The 16298-nt window shown below is 39.4% G+C and overlaps 1 protein-coding gene across 1 annotated transcript in view; it reads left to right on the top strand.

Annotated features, from left to right (window-relative positions):
- LOC115588751 (interferon-induced protein 44-like) overlaps window positions 1–16298 on the top strand; it is a 47827-nt gene that overhangs the window by 16008 nt on the left and 15521 nt on the right. The gene's annotated exons all lie outside the window — the stretch shown is intronic.

The raw sequence follows: 16298 nt of genomic DNA, 5'->3' as shown, positions 1-16298 counted from the left end.
TTTCAAACAACTCTACAATACCTAGCTCCATCTGCCTCTTCGCTTATGAACAGTAGTATCTCTAGATTGTATGGGACTCCTGTTGACAGGGTTCATAGTTACAGATATCCCAGCATCTAGGTAGATGATGAGCCATCTTTTAGATTCCTATTCCTGAGCCAACAAAGAACTAAAGAGTAAAAAAAAAAAAAATGCGCATGCGTGAGTAGCAACACGCGGACGCTGTGGAGGCTCTGTGTTTGGCAAGTAATTAAGGTAACTACTATGCTCAAAATCAAAACCTCTATATGGTTTTGACTTAAAACCTCAAGCGGAACATATGATCTAAACCTTTTGTTAAAACTAAGGTAAATTACTCACGATGGCTGAAAAGGGGACGGAGATGGTCGGCGAGACTGGAACCTGCGTTATCTCTGACACCTGCCCGGTGATTGAGGAATATCAGGACAAAGGGAAGGAGCCCGCTTCTAAACGACCAAAACCTGGATCTTGGTCGGAATCAAACTCACCGGATAGTCCACCCTCAGCCCAGGTAAATCATCAGCTGTTGGCCTCTATTGAGATAAGACTGCGAAAGCTGGATATACTGGATGAGCTGCGGCAAGATGTCCAAGAGCTGAAGCAGACCTCGGAGTTCATATGCGCAACACTGGATGAATATAAGAGGAAAACTGATGTGCTGGAAACCACATTCACCAAAGTGGAAACAACGGTGAATCAGATGAAAACGGAAAGTGACCAATTAAAGGAAAAAATGCTGGAGCTGACGACTAGATCCATGAGGGATAATTTGATTTTCTCCGGGATCTCAGAAGCTTCAGGTGAAGAAGTGGAAAAAACGCTTAAACAGTTCTTCATCAACGAATTACAGATGGATGTGGAGATGGTGGAAAAAATCCAGTTTGATCGTGTACACAGGCTCCAACGCAACAGAGAAAACCAAGGAAAGCCCCGTTTATTGATGGCGAAGTTTGAACGATTCAAGGATAAAGCCTTTGTTAAAAGTTTCAGCAAACACCTGGCGGGTAAGCCCTATGGTGTGAACGACCAATTCCCTCCAGAAATTGTGGCACGAAGAAGAAAGTTGATCCCCAAATTAAAAGAGCATCGGGAGAAGAAAGATGCGGTAAGACTCATTGTAGATAAACTTTATATAAACGGTAGACTGTTCAAGGATAAAGAAATCACACCGTGGCTGTTTGGCCCCAACTAGACCACCCACACATGCAATGAAAGAAAGAAGAAAAAAAAAAATAAAAAAAAAAGAGAGACAGACAATCTTCGGATATCTGAATTACTGTATTACCCATGCCCATTTCAATATGGTGGTCTTATATGACAGGAGACTGAAAAGTTTAGGCTACTCATAGATAAAGAAGATAATAATGTGAGGATGAATTATAGAAAGAGGAAAAGAGGGATTTGATTTGCTTGCCATATAAGTGAGTAAGATATTTTGTAACATTAATGATGGCCTCCACACACGTGTTAAGGTGGCTTTGCCTCTGCTGACCACCCAATTTTTATTTTATTCTATGTTGTGTGTTGATGTCTTTTCTATGTCTTTACTGTTTTTTTGTTTGGATTACTTGAGATTTATTAGTAGGCCTGTGTGTATTTGTTTTATATGTGATGGTTTAATATTATTAAAGTGTGTCTAGGGACATAAATAGGTTGGTTATAGGGAGTTATAATTGTAACGGGTTAGCTAACAATATCAAAAGAAATGCGGTTTTCAAATGGCTTAAAGATAAATGTACATTTGATATTATATGTTTACAAGAAACACATTCTGTGTTAAAGGATGAAATGAAATGGATGAGAGAATGGGGAGGACATTTTTTTTTTAGTCATGGATCTAGCAATCAAAGGGGGGTATCAATCCTTATTGAAAAGAATATTGATTATGTAATCCATACAACTCTACAAGATACAGAAGGAAGATGGATTATTGTAGATTGCACAATTAAATCTTTACAATTATGCTTAGTTAATTTATACGCACCAAATAGGGATGATGCTACTTTTTTTGAATGTATTCAAGATACTATTCAGAATTTAAAAGATTGTGGGTCTAATATTATTATTACAGGAGATTTTAATACAGTGTTGGACACCATGATGGATAGGACTGGAAATTCTTCAGTTAATTATCATCCACATGCACATGGAGCTATCCAGACTCTGATGTCCTCCCTTGATTTAACTGATATATGGCGAATAAAAAATCCTCCAAAAATTAGATATACATGGCGTAGAAAAAAACAGGCCAGTCGGATTGACTATTTTCTTATATCCTTCACACTATGTTCAAAGACATCTATGACTGATATTAGTGAACATATGCGTTCAGACCATTCACTTATAACCCTCCAAGTGATGAATGATGATTTTCATAGAGGTCCAGGTTTCTGGAAGTTTAATTTGTCTTTACTACAGGATGATTTGTTTGTTGAAAATACAAAAACATTTATTTCTGATTTTTTTAAGTTTAATACTGGTAGTGCTAACCCTCATATTGTATGGGATTCCTTTAAGTGTTCGTTCAGGGGATACTGTATAAAATATTCTTCTTGGAAACATAGGTTGAACACACGTTATAAAAATGAATTGATTCAAGAGATTAAAAAGTTAAATGAAGAAATTGATGAGGACGGTGAAACCTTTTCAGATAAATATGTGACTTTGGAAAATAAACAGAGGGAGCTAGAGAGACTCTACCAAAAAAAAGCTAGTGGCATTATAATTAATTCCAGAGCTACGTGGATGGAGAGGGGTGAGAAATGTACTGATTTTTTTTTAAAACTGGTTCGTAGAAATCAAACAAGGAAAAATATTACTCGACTGGAGACTGAAGATGGGTCTGTGTTATCATCGCCAAAAAAAATTTTAGAGGAAGAAAAATCCTTTTTTCAAAATATTTACATTCTAGTAGAACAGAGTTGTCCATCTCCAGACCTCTACCAATCCTTTCTCCCCGACTCTTATCCTAAAAAATTGTCAGATTTACAGAAACAAGATTGTGAAGGTATGATCTATGAGGATGAGCTTCGTCAAGCAATAGATTCCTTTAAATCAGGTAAATCACCTGGACTAGATGGGATAACGATTGAATTCTATAAAATATTTTTCGATCATATAAAAGATCCCATTCTAGCATCTTTCAATTATTCTTTTGAGGTTGGTAGATTATCTGGAACTCAGCAAGAGGGACTGATTTCTCTTCTCCTAAAACAAGAGGCAAATGGTCAATACAAAGATCCAGTTAAATTAAAAAATTGGAGACCCTTAACTCTATTGTGTTGTGATAACAGAATATTGTCTAAATGTATCGCCTCTAGAATTAAAAAGGTTATGCATGGAATTATTGATAAAGATCAAAATGGATTTATTGAGGGTAGATTTATTGGGGATAGTATAAGACATCTCTTGGAAATTATTGAACTTTTCGAAAAAGGAGAGAAACCTGGTTTAATTTTTGTGGCCGATTTTGAAAAAGCTTACATACACTTCGATACAGTGAAATGGGAGTACATTTATAAATGTTTGGAATTTTTCAATTTTGGTATTTCCTTGATAAGTTGGGTTAGAGTACTATATAATAATTCATTAAGTAGAATTATAAACAGTGGCCATTTATCACAAAGTTTCTTATTATCTAGAGGAGTTAGACAGGGTTGTCCACTATCTCCATATTTGTTCCTGTTAGTAATAGAAACATTAGCGATTAAAATTAGGAATAATATCAATATTAAAGGTTTGAGTAATTATGGGTTAGAATCAAAGATTTCGTTATACGCCGATGATACAATTTTTTTTTTAACACCCAAAGAAAATTATTTGAATGCATTACTTAAAGATCTGGATCAGTTTGCAGAATTGTCTGGTTTGAGGCCAAATTATGATAAATGTATTATTTTGCGATTAGGCTCACTACATGGAACTACATTTAAACTTCCATGTAATTCAACATTGGTGTGGTCAGATGGACCTATAGATATACTTGGTATTCACATTCCAAAAAGGATTGATGAACTGGTAAAAATTAACTTTGAGAATAAACTTCAAAAAATGAAAAAAGTGTTAGGTCCATGGAAATCAACAACATTATCTTTATTTGGTAAAGTCACCCTTGTTAATTCACTGTGTACCTCTCAGTTTACTTATTTGTTAATGTCTCTTCCATCCCCTAACGAGATTTATTACAAGAAGTATGATGAATTAGTCTTTAATTTTATATGGAATAATAAACCAGAAAAGATTAAGAGGAAATATTTATATAATTCTTTGGATGAAGGAGGTGTTAAATTAATCAATCTTAAGGCACTGAATCTGTCCTTAAAAGCGTCTTGGGTACAGAAAATATATTGTAATCCCAACTGGAGTTCCTCTTGCTTCTTATCCAATATACACCCAATATTTAAGTATAATTTATTTATGTTTGCACAGATTTCAAATACCCACTTCCAGTGTGTGCAAAGTATTTTTGTAAACCTATCACCTTTTTTTAAAGATATGATACAGGCATGGCTACATTTCCAATACTTTCCACCTGAGTCTGTGGACGCCATTTTGCAACAAATGATATGGTTTAATTCTAATATATTGATTAACAGATTACCTATTTTGTGGGAGTATTTTGTTGAAAAAGGCATTATCTTTGTAAATGATGTAATGGATTTGAATGGTAATATTTATTCATATAAAACATTTTGTGAATTATTTGGTAAATTGTGTTCAGAATTTAGATATTATCAGTTAGTAGCTGCAATTCCCTTAGTTTGGAGGAAAAAAGTTAAAAAGGCAAAATGAAAATTGCTGGTATGTAAACCTCTTATAAAAAATTACCTGTGGCTTAAAGGGAAAAAGATAAACTCCTTTATGTACAAGTTTTTCTTGAGGGCATATAATTTGAATAAGGAGCCAGATAAATTTCAATCTTATTGGGAGGGGAAATTTGATATTCCTTTGCCATGGTGACAGGTGTGTAATCTAATTTATAATTCTACTATAGATACTAAATCACAATATTTCCAAATTTAAATTCTATATAAAATCTTGCCCACAAGAACAATGCTTTGCATTTGGGGGTTACAAGAGGATCAAAACTGTCGTTTCCGTAAAACTGAAATTGAAGATATGTTGCATCTTTTCTGGTTTTGTCCATATGTGGCTATGTTTTGGATGGACTTGGAAAAATGGTTAGCCTTAAACTCCCTTGTGTTGTCAATGTGCCCTCAAAAAATAATCTTTGGTGAATTAAGTAATGGATGTCCAAATGTTTTAAATACAGTTATTTTACTGGGTAAGAGATTTATTTTTGAACTGAAAAGAAAAGAATGTCTGACATTGTTTAACTTTCTCTCCTTTTTGAAACATTATTCTAAGTTAGAGGGTATTATCGCAAATAGACAGCAAAAGATCAAGGATTATGAAAGAAAATGGAATACATTAAGGCCTTGGTTAAAAGATTGAGGATGATGAATTGTTTTTGTTTTTTTTTCTTCTTTTATAAATAGTGTTTTTGTTTTGTTTTTTTTTCCTTTTTTCTTTGTATGTCACTTGTAAAAGATGTTTGTTTGCTTCTTGTGTCCTCGTGATCTGTATTTACTGTTTTGATGTAATAAAAAAAAAAAAGAACTAAAGAGTAAATGATCACTTATTTATCATAACTGTGCTTGCTTTACTTTGAAATGAGGAAAATAATTTGCTCAAGTCATTTTTCTATTTGGTCTAGATTATACTGATGTCATCTACATTCATGATGCTCTCCCCCCTTCTCGCACTTTATTTATTACAGGCAATGGGTTTAGAACTCATCCCTGTGTCCTTCACAACAAATTTGGATCACCATCTTTATCTGTAAGGAGGGAACAGTACTGCATGGTTTTTATCTAAAGGCCCTGCTGCATGTTTTCTCCGACTATCTCAACAATATTATCTCATTGAGAAATTGTAATTTTCACCCTTGTTTACTAGAGTCCTTAATTTTAGACATTCCCACTATACGAATTGTATTGGGAAAGAGTGCTTCTCAAGCCAGTGCTCCTCGGAAGCGGAATGGTTTATAGTCGGCTCTTGAGCTAAACCATCTTATCTCTTTGGATATTTCCAAATTGCCCGTTGTTCAATGTTCTGCAGTCTTAAGGTAATCGTGATTTATGATCATATTGTGGTCTTTTGTGCTAAGGGCGTCTCTGGAAAAGAGAGCTTGTTCTCAAGTGACCTTTCCTGAAAAGAATAGAGGATTAATTCATTCATTAAGGGTTTCATTCACTGGCCAGGGTTGATCAATTTATAGCCGCGCTGCCATTTCTTTGATATTTCTGCAATCTCTTTAACGAGGAAGTTGCTTTTCTGTACCGCACCAACAGGGGTAGTTGCTGTTAAAATTCCAGAGTTCATCTTTGGCACTGTGCGAGTATTTCTTTCTACTTTCTTTTTCATAAACTTCTATTTTCTTTTTCATAAACTCACGTTAAGCACATCAAATCAATTAGAAATGTGTTTTCAGAACCCCATGTCACCATAACTACTTCCCAATAAACAATGGAGTAGATTTGCCAACCTCAGAGAAAGCCCGTAATGTATCGCCCTAAAAAATGTTAACTTTTCTGGACCTGACTGTCTCTGAGGATACAAGAAAAAGTCCAACAGCTCCCTCTGAGAACCGACAAACTATCTCTGACGTCTGCGCCAATCTCCTTACCGTTTATGTCCTTCTGCAATTATAAACCAATTCTGACATCAGATACTAAATCCTCCAAGATTAAATCAAATCCTATGCTTGGATAATAAAATCACTATCAACAACCGATGATCTATTATAGCTGATCAGTTAATTGCCAAGCTGTACTTGTAATTTTTCCCTAATTCGTACTCCCCATACATGTGCAATAACAGTCTGGCATGTACATGTTGTAGCCTTAACGTATGTGAGTGTATGAGCGTGTGTGTTTGCGTGGGATTGTGTTTGTCTGTGTGTTTCTGTCTTCTTAGGGTTATCTTAAGGGGGTGTATCTGTGTGTGTGTCTTCAAAGGGTTTGTGAATAAAATCGCACTAGCCTGACAGGTTTAGTGTGAGTCACACAGGCGGATGACACTAACAGATGTAACGGGTGTCCTGTGACTCTTGTCCATCCCCCAACCTTAGATGTTATTCCTTTCTCTCTGGCACTCTCGCATCCCCGATGTATAAGAAGAAAAATGAAGACTATTATTTCTTCCATTCTAAGCGCAAGCCAAAAATGTCACTTCTTTCTCATCACCCAAATAATATTTACATTACACAGGTTTAGCTTGACATCATTATCATGTCCTTAATGCAGCTCCAGTTTATTTCAACTCATTAAAGTTTTTAACAGTTATATTGGTTATCTGTATCTTAGGTGTGGGAGGGGAGTACCTACACTCTTGCAGCGGTGCTGTCTCTGTGTCTGCACGTTCACACACCAGCTTCTCAGCCCCCCTTCTCTGCTTCTCTCTCTCTGCTCTGCGGACACGTGCACTCTGACCTCCTCACTCACAACTCCTCAACTCATTGTCAATCATGAATCAACTCTTCATCCGCTAACCTTTGAACAGGCATCTCTAGATCAAAGACCACGCCTTAAATAAAAAATATTGCTAGACTCATGACAACTATCATCATTCATTAATTTAAATTTAATCATTTGCTCTCAGGTGGTGTCTATAGAGCAAAATCAATGTGTATGATTTGGTTATACTCCCGGTACGAAAACATCCGAGCTCTACTACCTATATGTCTAACTGCACAGCTTTTGGATAACCCCAAATTCCCCAATATATTTAAATACTCAGTCTTGTCAGCACTGTGGTTTGGTGTTTGTTACACCACCCAATCATGCATTTTTAGCTGTCTCCTGTCTTCAGATCTTTAACGGTTTATGTTTTAATTTTTATGTCAACTTTCTTGTACCGGTATTTTTGGTTTTAAACTTTTGCTTGCTCAATTCAATTAACTTAACTTTACTTTACCTCACGACTTCCCACTCTAATATGTGGGGGCAACAGTGCATAAAGGCCAATTTCATACTTTGACCAGCTACACCGGTCGACCAAATAAACAATTGTCCGTACGTCCACAAATGCCTACTTAGCGTACTCATTGAACTTCTCCACCGTGAAACAAATCAAGCATCATGCCCAGGTAATTACATCTCCCCGCTCGATAACAACAAGGAACATCCCCTTGAATTCCTCCAATCCACATTCAACAAGGATGCATTGCCTTTAGTCACACAAATCATGTATGTGTGTTTCAATCTTATATTCGCCTTGCTATCATTTTTCACCTACTTTCTTCATCTTCTCTCTGCATATCCCCTTAGCTTTTCCTTATTGCTTCTACTCTTTCTTTTTTTTATGTGATCAATAGTGCTATTTATGCATATAAATACTAACTTTACTAATAGGTACCGTTTCATACCACCAAATCTTCATTTCCTTTATTAACCAGCCAATTTATACCAATTAATATTTCCTCTATGTGAAATCCTGTATAGTTCTACATTTGTTAATTTCAGTTTGCTTACAGTTTATCAGGCAGGTCTCCTGAGACCTTGTTCTAATTTATAGGACCAACCTTATCAGATGGTGAAAAACACTTAGAAAGCATACTACTCAATTTAGCATGGAGGACAAGGAATTGTATTACTAAATAACTTTTTTTCACACTTTTCCACCTTTCCGAAATGTGATAGTTACGAGACTCAAACTGTCACCTTCTTAGTTGCAGGGCAAAAATTGCATCCCTCTTAATCGCATCCCATCATTGAGAAGTTAGATGGCACATCCCTCCTTAATACATTCTCATAATTTATTCATCCATTATTATATCTGTTATATATCACGTTATCAATTACAATACTTATGTATCGTATATGATATATTCTAATAATGCGCATTCATGTAGATTACTTATAATTCATTCCATGGACAAACAACCCGCTTTCACATCAACTGTTAGCTGAAGCTCAAACCCCACACACAGCTTCAGAGGACACAATAAGCACGATCAACACTGAACACTTAACACAACCGGGCCGGCCACTTTTTCCTTCTACTCACAATCACAGACACTTATTCAGCTGAATTTCATCAGAGCTCGTGCACATGACACCTACTGCAACTTGGTTTGTTGGACTCAGAGTACGGTAAACCGTCTCTAACAGCCCACCAAGTGCCACACCACATTTTTTATTTTAAAGTCCTTGAACGCCCCGTGGACTCGCCGAATTGTCTATTGTCACAACCCTAAGTTTGGTTTGACATAACATTTCTCTCTCATTCTAACTTTTCTTCGTGGTCTTCATCACTTTTCTTCTCTACCTGGCCAGGCTTTTCACACTCTTTTCTACTCTTTTTTGCTCTTTGAGACAACTAAACCATGCCGTTAATGATGCTGATCTCACGCAAGTCTCACGATAGTGTAAGCTTGGTGTCTGCCTGTCACATATTTGCTTCGTGGTCCAATCAGTACAGCCACTGCGGCCAAAGCAGTTTCTCTTTTTCACTCATTTCTCTATCATCTTTTTTCTTCTTCTTAACTTTATTCTCTTGTCTTTTCTCTATATTATCCTAATTATTCTTCTCTTTTTCATTTCTCTATTTCTGTTTCTTCTCATCTTCTTCTCTAATCTTTTTTCTTCACTTGAGACAACATATTGCATAGGAAATAAGGACTAATCTCACGCATGTCTTATGAAGATGTAGGCTTGACACCTGCCTGCCACCCCAGCACCGTATTCCCAATTGAGTCATAAATCTCTACCGCATAAGTTTCTCTTTCCCTTAATTTAGAAAATTTAGACAGACCCGTATCATCTAACTACACACCTATTGCCCGTTTTCCCTTAAATTTGGTACTTTTCAGCTTGACAGACATTGGAAAACACACACAGTCCCGTTCAGGGCCTGAGTTTGACCCCAAGAGCGAAAATGCTCACCTTGTTTGCCGGCTGGGGTGAAAGTCAGTCTCTGGACCCCTGTCGTGTGTCCAAGTTGTCAAAAGCGATCCTGCCAACAACGCCATCTGTGGTTTCTGGGCTTCTTTTCTTTAAGGTGTCGGCGTGTAGTTTGATCATAAAAGGAGTCTGCGGAGTCAAGGCGGGTGGAATGAAGAAGCAATCTTTATTGAAACAAAATCTAGCGCCTTGAGTCCTGATCAGAAGCGGCCGTGTTCTGATATTATCAAATCTGTGGACAAAACAATGCCAAAGTGCTCTGCCCTCTGCTCCCTCAAAACCTCAGCCTTGGCTTCTTAGGAGGTTTTTCCAAGTGCCACCCTCCTGTTTCTTCCCCTGCATCGGCCTTTAGAGCCCCTTTGCCAGTAAACACCCACTTCTTCTAATTGGTCATTTTGGCATATTATCCAATAGCCTAAAAGAGGAGTTGACCTGTTTCTCTACTCTTCTCCCCTAACTCATCTGACCTGGCTGCGGTCAACTGTAGATCTTGTCCCAAAAATGACCCAAATAGGTTCCCCATCCCTCTACGGGAACATAAACGTTTGGGCATCTCCCACCATTTGGCGGGGCCAACCTCAGGTTTTAGTACTTTATGATGGCCTGCTGTCTGCTAACCTTTAGCCTTCACCAGTTGAAAAACTACTTTAGGACCCCTGGAGCTGTGAGCCTCACTCTGTCTTCACTCTTTAGCTCACATGGGGAGAAACGATTAATCATCATTTTACCTACACTAAGTAAATTCAGAAATCAGAATGTGTTGCCATCCAGACACCTCAGTCGCCTCCGAGATGTAGAATGTATTTTATAGAAGAGAAACACACATTTCAGGACAGAACAGACATGTCCTGTGATTTTCAGCCTCATTTCATAGAGTGGGAGGGGAAAAATACCTGAGAGTAATATTCTCAGCTGTCAGGATGTGCAGTATGCTGCAGTCCCAGGGTTGATATTAATCTAATCTTATTCTTGTAATCATGGGTTTGAAAAAAAATTCTAAAATTGATCAACTATGCATTTACATCATATTATTGACTAACCATCCTCCTCTGTTTACTGTGTCTACAGATATGAAGAATACATTCATACGAACTTCTTGTGACTTGTTCTTAGCCATGACTCGACTTGACTTGCTTTATTTTCATCACAGTTAACTTGGAACTTGCTTGAGACTTGAAGGTTAAGACTTGTGACTTGCTTATGACTTGCACGTATGTGACTTACTCCCACCTCTGCTTGAAAGTTGTGGCTCAAATAAATATCCACGGTTTTAACAGCTTCTTCTTTCACATTTGTTATGTCCAGGAAACACCGAGATCTGCGGTGAATAAGCAGCCCGGTTTCCTAAAAACTCCCGGCGTAATTTCTCTACCGCGGGTGAAAAACGAGAGTGTTATTATTGTCATGAAACTGGCCACATCATTTCAGTCTGTCCTGTGTTGAAATCTAAAGAACAATCAAAGAGTAAAAATCCCTCTGCTGTGGGCCTGATAAATTCAGAGCCTACTTTAAGCCAGCAGGGAAATCTGACAGAGGTTGATGATTCTTTGAAGCCGTTTACAACACAAGGTTTTGTCTCTGTGACTGTGAATGAGGCGTCCAGGCTTCCGATCACTATCCTGAGGGATACTGGTGCCACACATTCTGTGGCTCGTCGTGGTATGTTGCCTTTTTCGGATCAGTCGTACTGTGGTTCTGATTTGCTGTTGTGGGGAATTAAATTGAGCGTGATCCGTGCGCCGCGTCACACCGTTTGTCTTTCTTCTGATTTAGTGTCTGGTACAGTACAAGTAGCGGTGCGTGATCAGCTGCCGATTGCGGGAGTTGATCTCATTTTGGGGAATGACTTGGCTGGAAACAAAGTTTTTCCGTCGGCTCCGGAGGTGACTGAACCCCCCACCGCTGATGTGTGTGTTACCTCCGCTGCACCTGACGCGCCGTCAGTTTTTCCGGCGTGCGTCATAAAGAATGCCCAAGCTCGTAAGCTTGGTGAAATATCGACTCGCAGCAATCTGACAGTACGCTGGCTGCCTGCCTGTCTGCTGCTCAGGAGCAGAAAAATGATAAACTGCCTATGACTTACCTTTTTGATGAAGATGTGTTGGTGCGTAAATGGCCCCTGATGTCTGGTTTGGAGTTTGATGTGGTTACTCAGGTTGTTGTGCCAAAAGAGTTCCGTCTCCAAGTGCTGAGTTAAGCCCACGATCACAACTTGTCCGGTCATCTTGGCGTTAAAAAGACGTATCACCGTGTGCGCCAGTACTTTTTTGGCCGGGGTTAAAGTCTGATGTTGCCAGGTTTTGTCGATCTTGCCATATCTGCCAGACTACAGGGAAACCAAACCAGGTTATTCGTCCGGCTCCTTTACGATCGGTGAGCCCTTTGAGCATGTCATCATTGACTGTGTCGGTCCTTTGCCAAAAACGAAGGCTGGACATCAGTACATGCTGACCATGATGTGCGCAGCCACACGTTTTCCTGAGGCCGTCCCGTTGCGCTCGCTGAGAGTTAAAGCGGTGGTGAAAGCTCTGGTCATATTATTTTCCACCTTTGGTTTACCAAAACGCATTCAAACTGATCAGGGATCTAACTTTATGTCTAAAGTTTTTGAGCAGGTGATGTCGGAGCTGTCCATTAAGCACCAGGTGTCCAGCGCGTATCATCCACAGAGTCAGGGCGCACTGGAGAGATTCCACCGAACATTCAAATCCATGCTCCGTAAATACTGTGCTGAGTCTAACAGGGAGTGGGATGAGGGTCTGCCACTGCTCCTGTTCGCCATTCGGGAAACCATTAAGTCTCTTGGTTTCAGTCCAACTGAATTAGTTTTCGGGCACACTGTGCATTGATTTTAAGGTTCTTTTATTAGTTTTTAAGTGTCTTAACGGCCTTGGGCCTTCTTATCTGTCTGACCTGCTTTAACCGTATCGGCCCTCGTGGACCCTGAGGTCCTCCGGTACTGGTCTTTTATCTGTTCCCACTGTTAGAACCAAAACCTTTGGTGAAGCCTCATTTTATCATTACGGCCCTCGCCTGTGGAACAGCCTGCCGGAGGGCCTCAGGGCCACTGAGTCTGTTGATGCTTTTAAACGCAGGCTGAAGACTCACCTTTTTAATTTAGCTTTTAACTGAGTCCCCTTTTACTCATCTAGCTCCACTCATTTATACTGTCCTGTCATTTTTCCTTTGTCCTTTTATTTTCTCTTAAAGGTTTTATTATTCATTCATTCATTCATTCATTTATTTTTAATGCTGCTTTTATGGGTTACGACGGGTTACGTCTTAGTAATTTATATTAACATTCATTTATGTTGTCTTAGGAGGTTTTTCATTTCAGTGTATCAGTGTAGTATGCTCAAGGGTGTGTGTGTGTGTGTGTGTGTTCGTGTTACATGAATGAGGGTGCGCGGAGTGGGGATGTTAAGGGGGTTTGTTTCATTTTCTTTTCTTTTAATGTAAAGCCCTTTGGGCTGCATTTTTACATGTATGAAAGGTGCTATATAAATAAAGTTGATTTGATTTGATTTGATTTGGTCCGCTGCGGCTTCTGCGAGAGAGGTGGCTTGCAGAACGGCCTGGTCCCACGCACATTATCCTGGACTATGTGAGTTCATTCAGGGAGAGGTTGCACACTGTATGTGAGCTGGCGCGGAGTTCCCTCTCCACTGCACAGTCAAACATGAAGAAACAGCAGGGGTGGATTGGCCATCGGGAGTACCGGGACTTTTCCCGGTGGGCCGGTCACTAATGGGCTGATGGACAGCATTTTTTTAATTTGATTTGTATTTAATTATTTATTAAACTTTGCCTTTGTAACTATTGTAACTCTCCCGGCCCGGGGAGAGAGACATGCATCTGCAGACACAGCAGAGAGGTGACGATTGGCCCAGTGGCTAGTCTGTCTAAAGAATACCTGGCCCAATGGAATATGAGAGGCTACAGAGGCCCAGGAGTCCCACCCACGCATGTTCTAGACACCCCCCCCCCCCCCCACGTCGTCCAATCACTTTTATGATGAGGAGTCGATGATGAGAGAGAGAGCGAGAGAAAAAACAACAACAACAACACACCAGCACACGAAAAACAAAAATGGAGAAGGAAAGTAAAACACGCAAAGGCGGTGCAGAAAAATTGAGGGAAAGGAAAAGAAAAGCTCTAGCAGCACAGGCTGCTAAAAGTAAAACAATTCCGCAGATGTTTGCAGCAGGGGCCGGCCTGACCGGGGCGAGCAGCACCAATGCTGCAGCTTGAGCAGCAGGTCCTTCACGTGAGTCTGACAGTGAGTCTGAAGAGAGTGAGGCTCCATTACCACTGCCCTTATGGTGCAGGAGGAGGCTGAAAACACAAGTGTTGAGGAAGACTCTCCACCACGTGAAGGAGGTAGTGATACCGTGGTTAGCAGGTATGTGCCTTCTAGAATGGTGTGGATAAACATTCATCATAATAAATGGTTCAGAACGGTTGCTTAACTGCCTATGAACTTTACTTGACAGTATAAATAGCAAACTCTGGATGGTGTGGAGTGTTACAACTAAATCTAGTTATCTAAAGTATTGGAAAACAATAACCATATTCATATACTATCCTGATTAATTCATTAGTTGCTTTTATTAAAGTGCCAACATGCACCTTTCTTCGTGCCCACACTCCAATTTGGTCATGAAGGACACTGAGCTAACAACTTAACATGTATGCTTGAATTTGTTTTTTCAGTCAGTGTTTATGGTTTATTGTCCTTTCAATAGTTTAACATTATACAGTTAAAATTAATAAAACACCGATTAACTACTGTTACAATAAAACATCAGCATACATATTACTCATGATGCAGAACACAAATTACAAGTATTTCCTCTTATGTCATGCTTCATTGTCTATACATTATATCGAGCTGTACTGTCTTTCTAAAATAAAATTAGTGTTTGTCCATTTTTCAGATCATTATACTATTGTTTTCATATTTTAGCCAACTAGTCAAAGTTCTGATTGCATGCAGACTCATTATGTGCATGTAATCTTGTTCAAACTTAACCTGTTCCACACTATTCCTCTACTTTTCATGTCCAGGTTTGTGATAGGTGACAGGCCCAGTTCATCATCTGAGTGAGTGACAAATAAACACTCTTGAATCTTAAATCCTTTCTCCAGTATCCTTCTTAAGAGCAAGTGAGCAACACATGGTGTAGTTATCATTTATTTCATTCAAGGCTTCAGAATATAAAGGGATATTGTTTAGTATAGTGGTGTTATTAAGAGCTTCTGTGTTTGTATGTACATCAACGGGGCGAGTTGGCACAATACCTGCACGCGGATTGTAGTGGGCCGGTCTGGACCAAAAAGTCCAGGGCCAAATTTTTGTCCCAATCCACCCCTGAGAAACAGTATGACAAAAACACACTCAGTCGCAACTAGTTTTGCAGCCTGTTGTTGGTTCCTGTCTTCAGGCCAAGTTTTGTGGTCTTTATGAGGTGGAGCGGAAGTTGAGCAACACAGATGCCCGATAGAAAGAAAAAGTCCAGAGTGTGTCATGTTAACATGCTGAAACAATACGCTGACCACGGATGCGCTGACGTGCCATCCGTGCAGCCTGAGCCATGTACATCACCTGTAGTCTCTGTGGTGTCACCACTGTACAGTCCGGAAGAGGACGGGCTGTATGAGCTGCCTATTTCAGTTTCTTGCGCACGTTTGGAGAACTCAAACATTCTAGGAAACTTGGAGGGACATTTTTCATATTTGTGTGATTCGGCTAAAAGTGACATTTGCTGCCTCATTCGTGGTCATGCTGTGCTGTTTGGCGATAAGCCCACTCAGACCACAGTCCTCACACATGACATAGATGTGGGGAACCACAAGCCAATTAAGCTGCACGCTTACCGCGTTAATCCTGTGAAGCAGGCGGTGATGCAGACAGAGGTGGCATACCTCTTAGAAAATGGTTTTGCTGTGCCGAGTTCCAGCCCGTGGAGCGCACCTTCGATTCTGGTGCCCAAATCTGATCAAAATGCTCGTTTTTGTGATGATTACTGCAAGCTCAACGCCATTATTAAGCCTGACTCATTTCCTTTGTCCCACATGGATGACTGTGTAGATAGAGTATCTCGTCTCTCAGGCTGTGACAGGCTCTCACATATCAAGCTGCTTCTATGGCGCTGACACTGTTTTCTCCAAGTACATGTTGCATTTTTATCTGGTCAGACAGTGAATCAAAGTCTTGGAGTTTGCATTCAATTTGTTTGAAGAACTTTGTTCTAATGTCTTTGTATGCGCTACACTGTAGCAGGAAATGTGTCTCAGTCTCCAGCTGTCTGT

Source organism: Sparus aurata, chromosome 9 (assembly GCF_900880675.1).
Source record: "Sparus aurata chromosome 9, fSpaAur1.1, whole genome shotgun sequence".
NCBI lineage: Eukaryota > Metazoa > Chordata > Actinopteri > Spariformes > Sparidae > Sparus > Sparus aurata.
The sequence above is the reverse complement of the archived record's forward strand: the minus strand, read 5'-3'. Positions and strand labels throughout refer to the sequence as shown.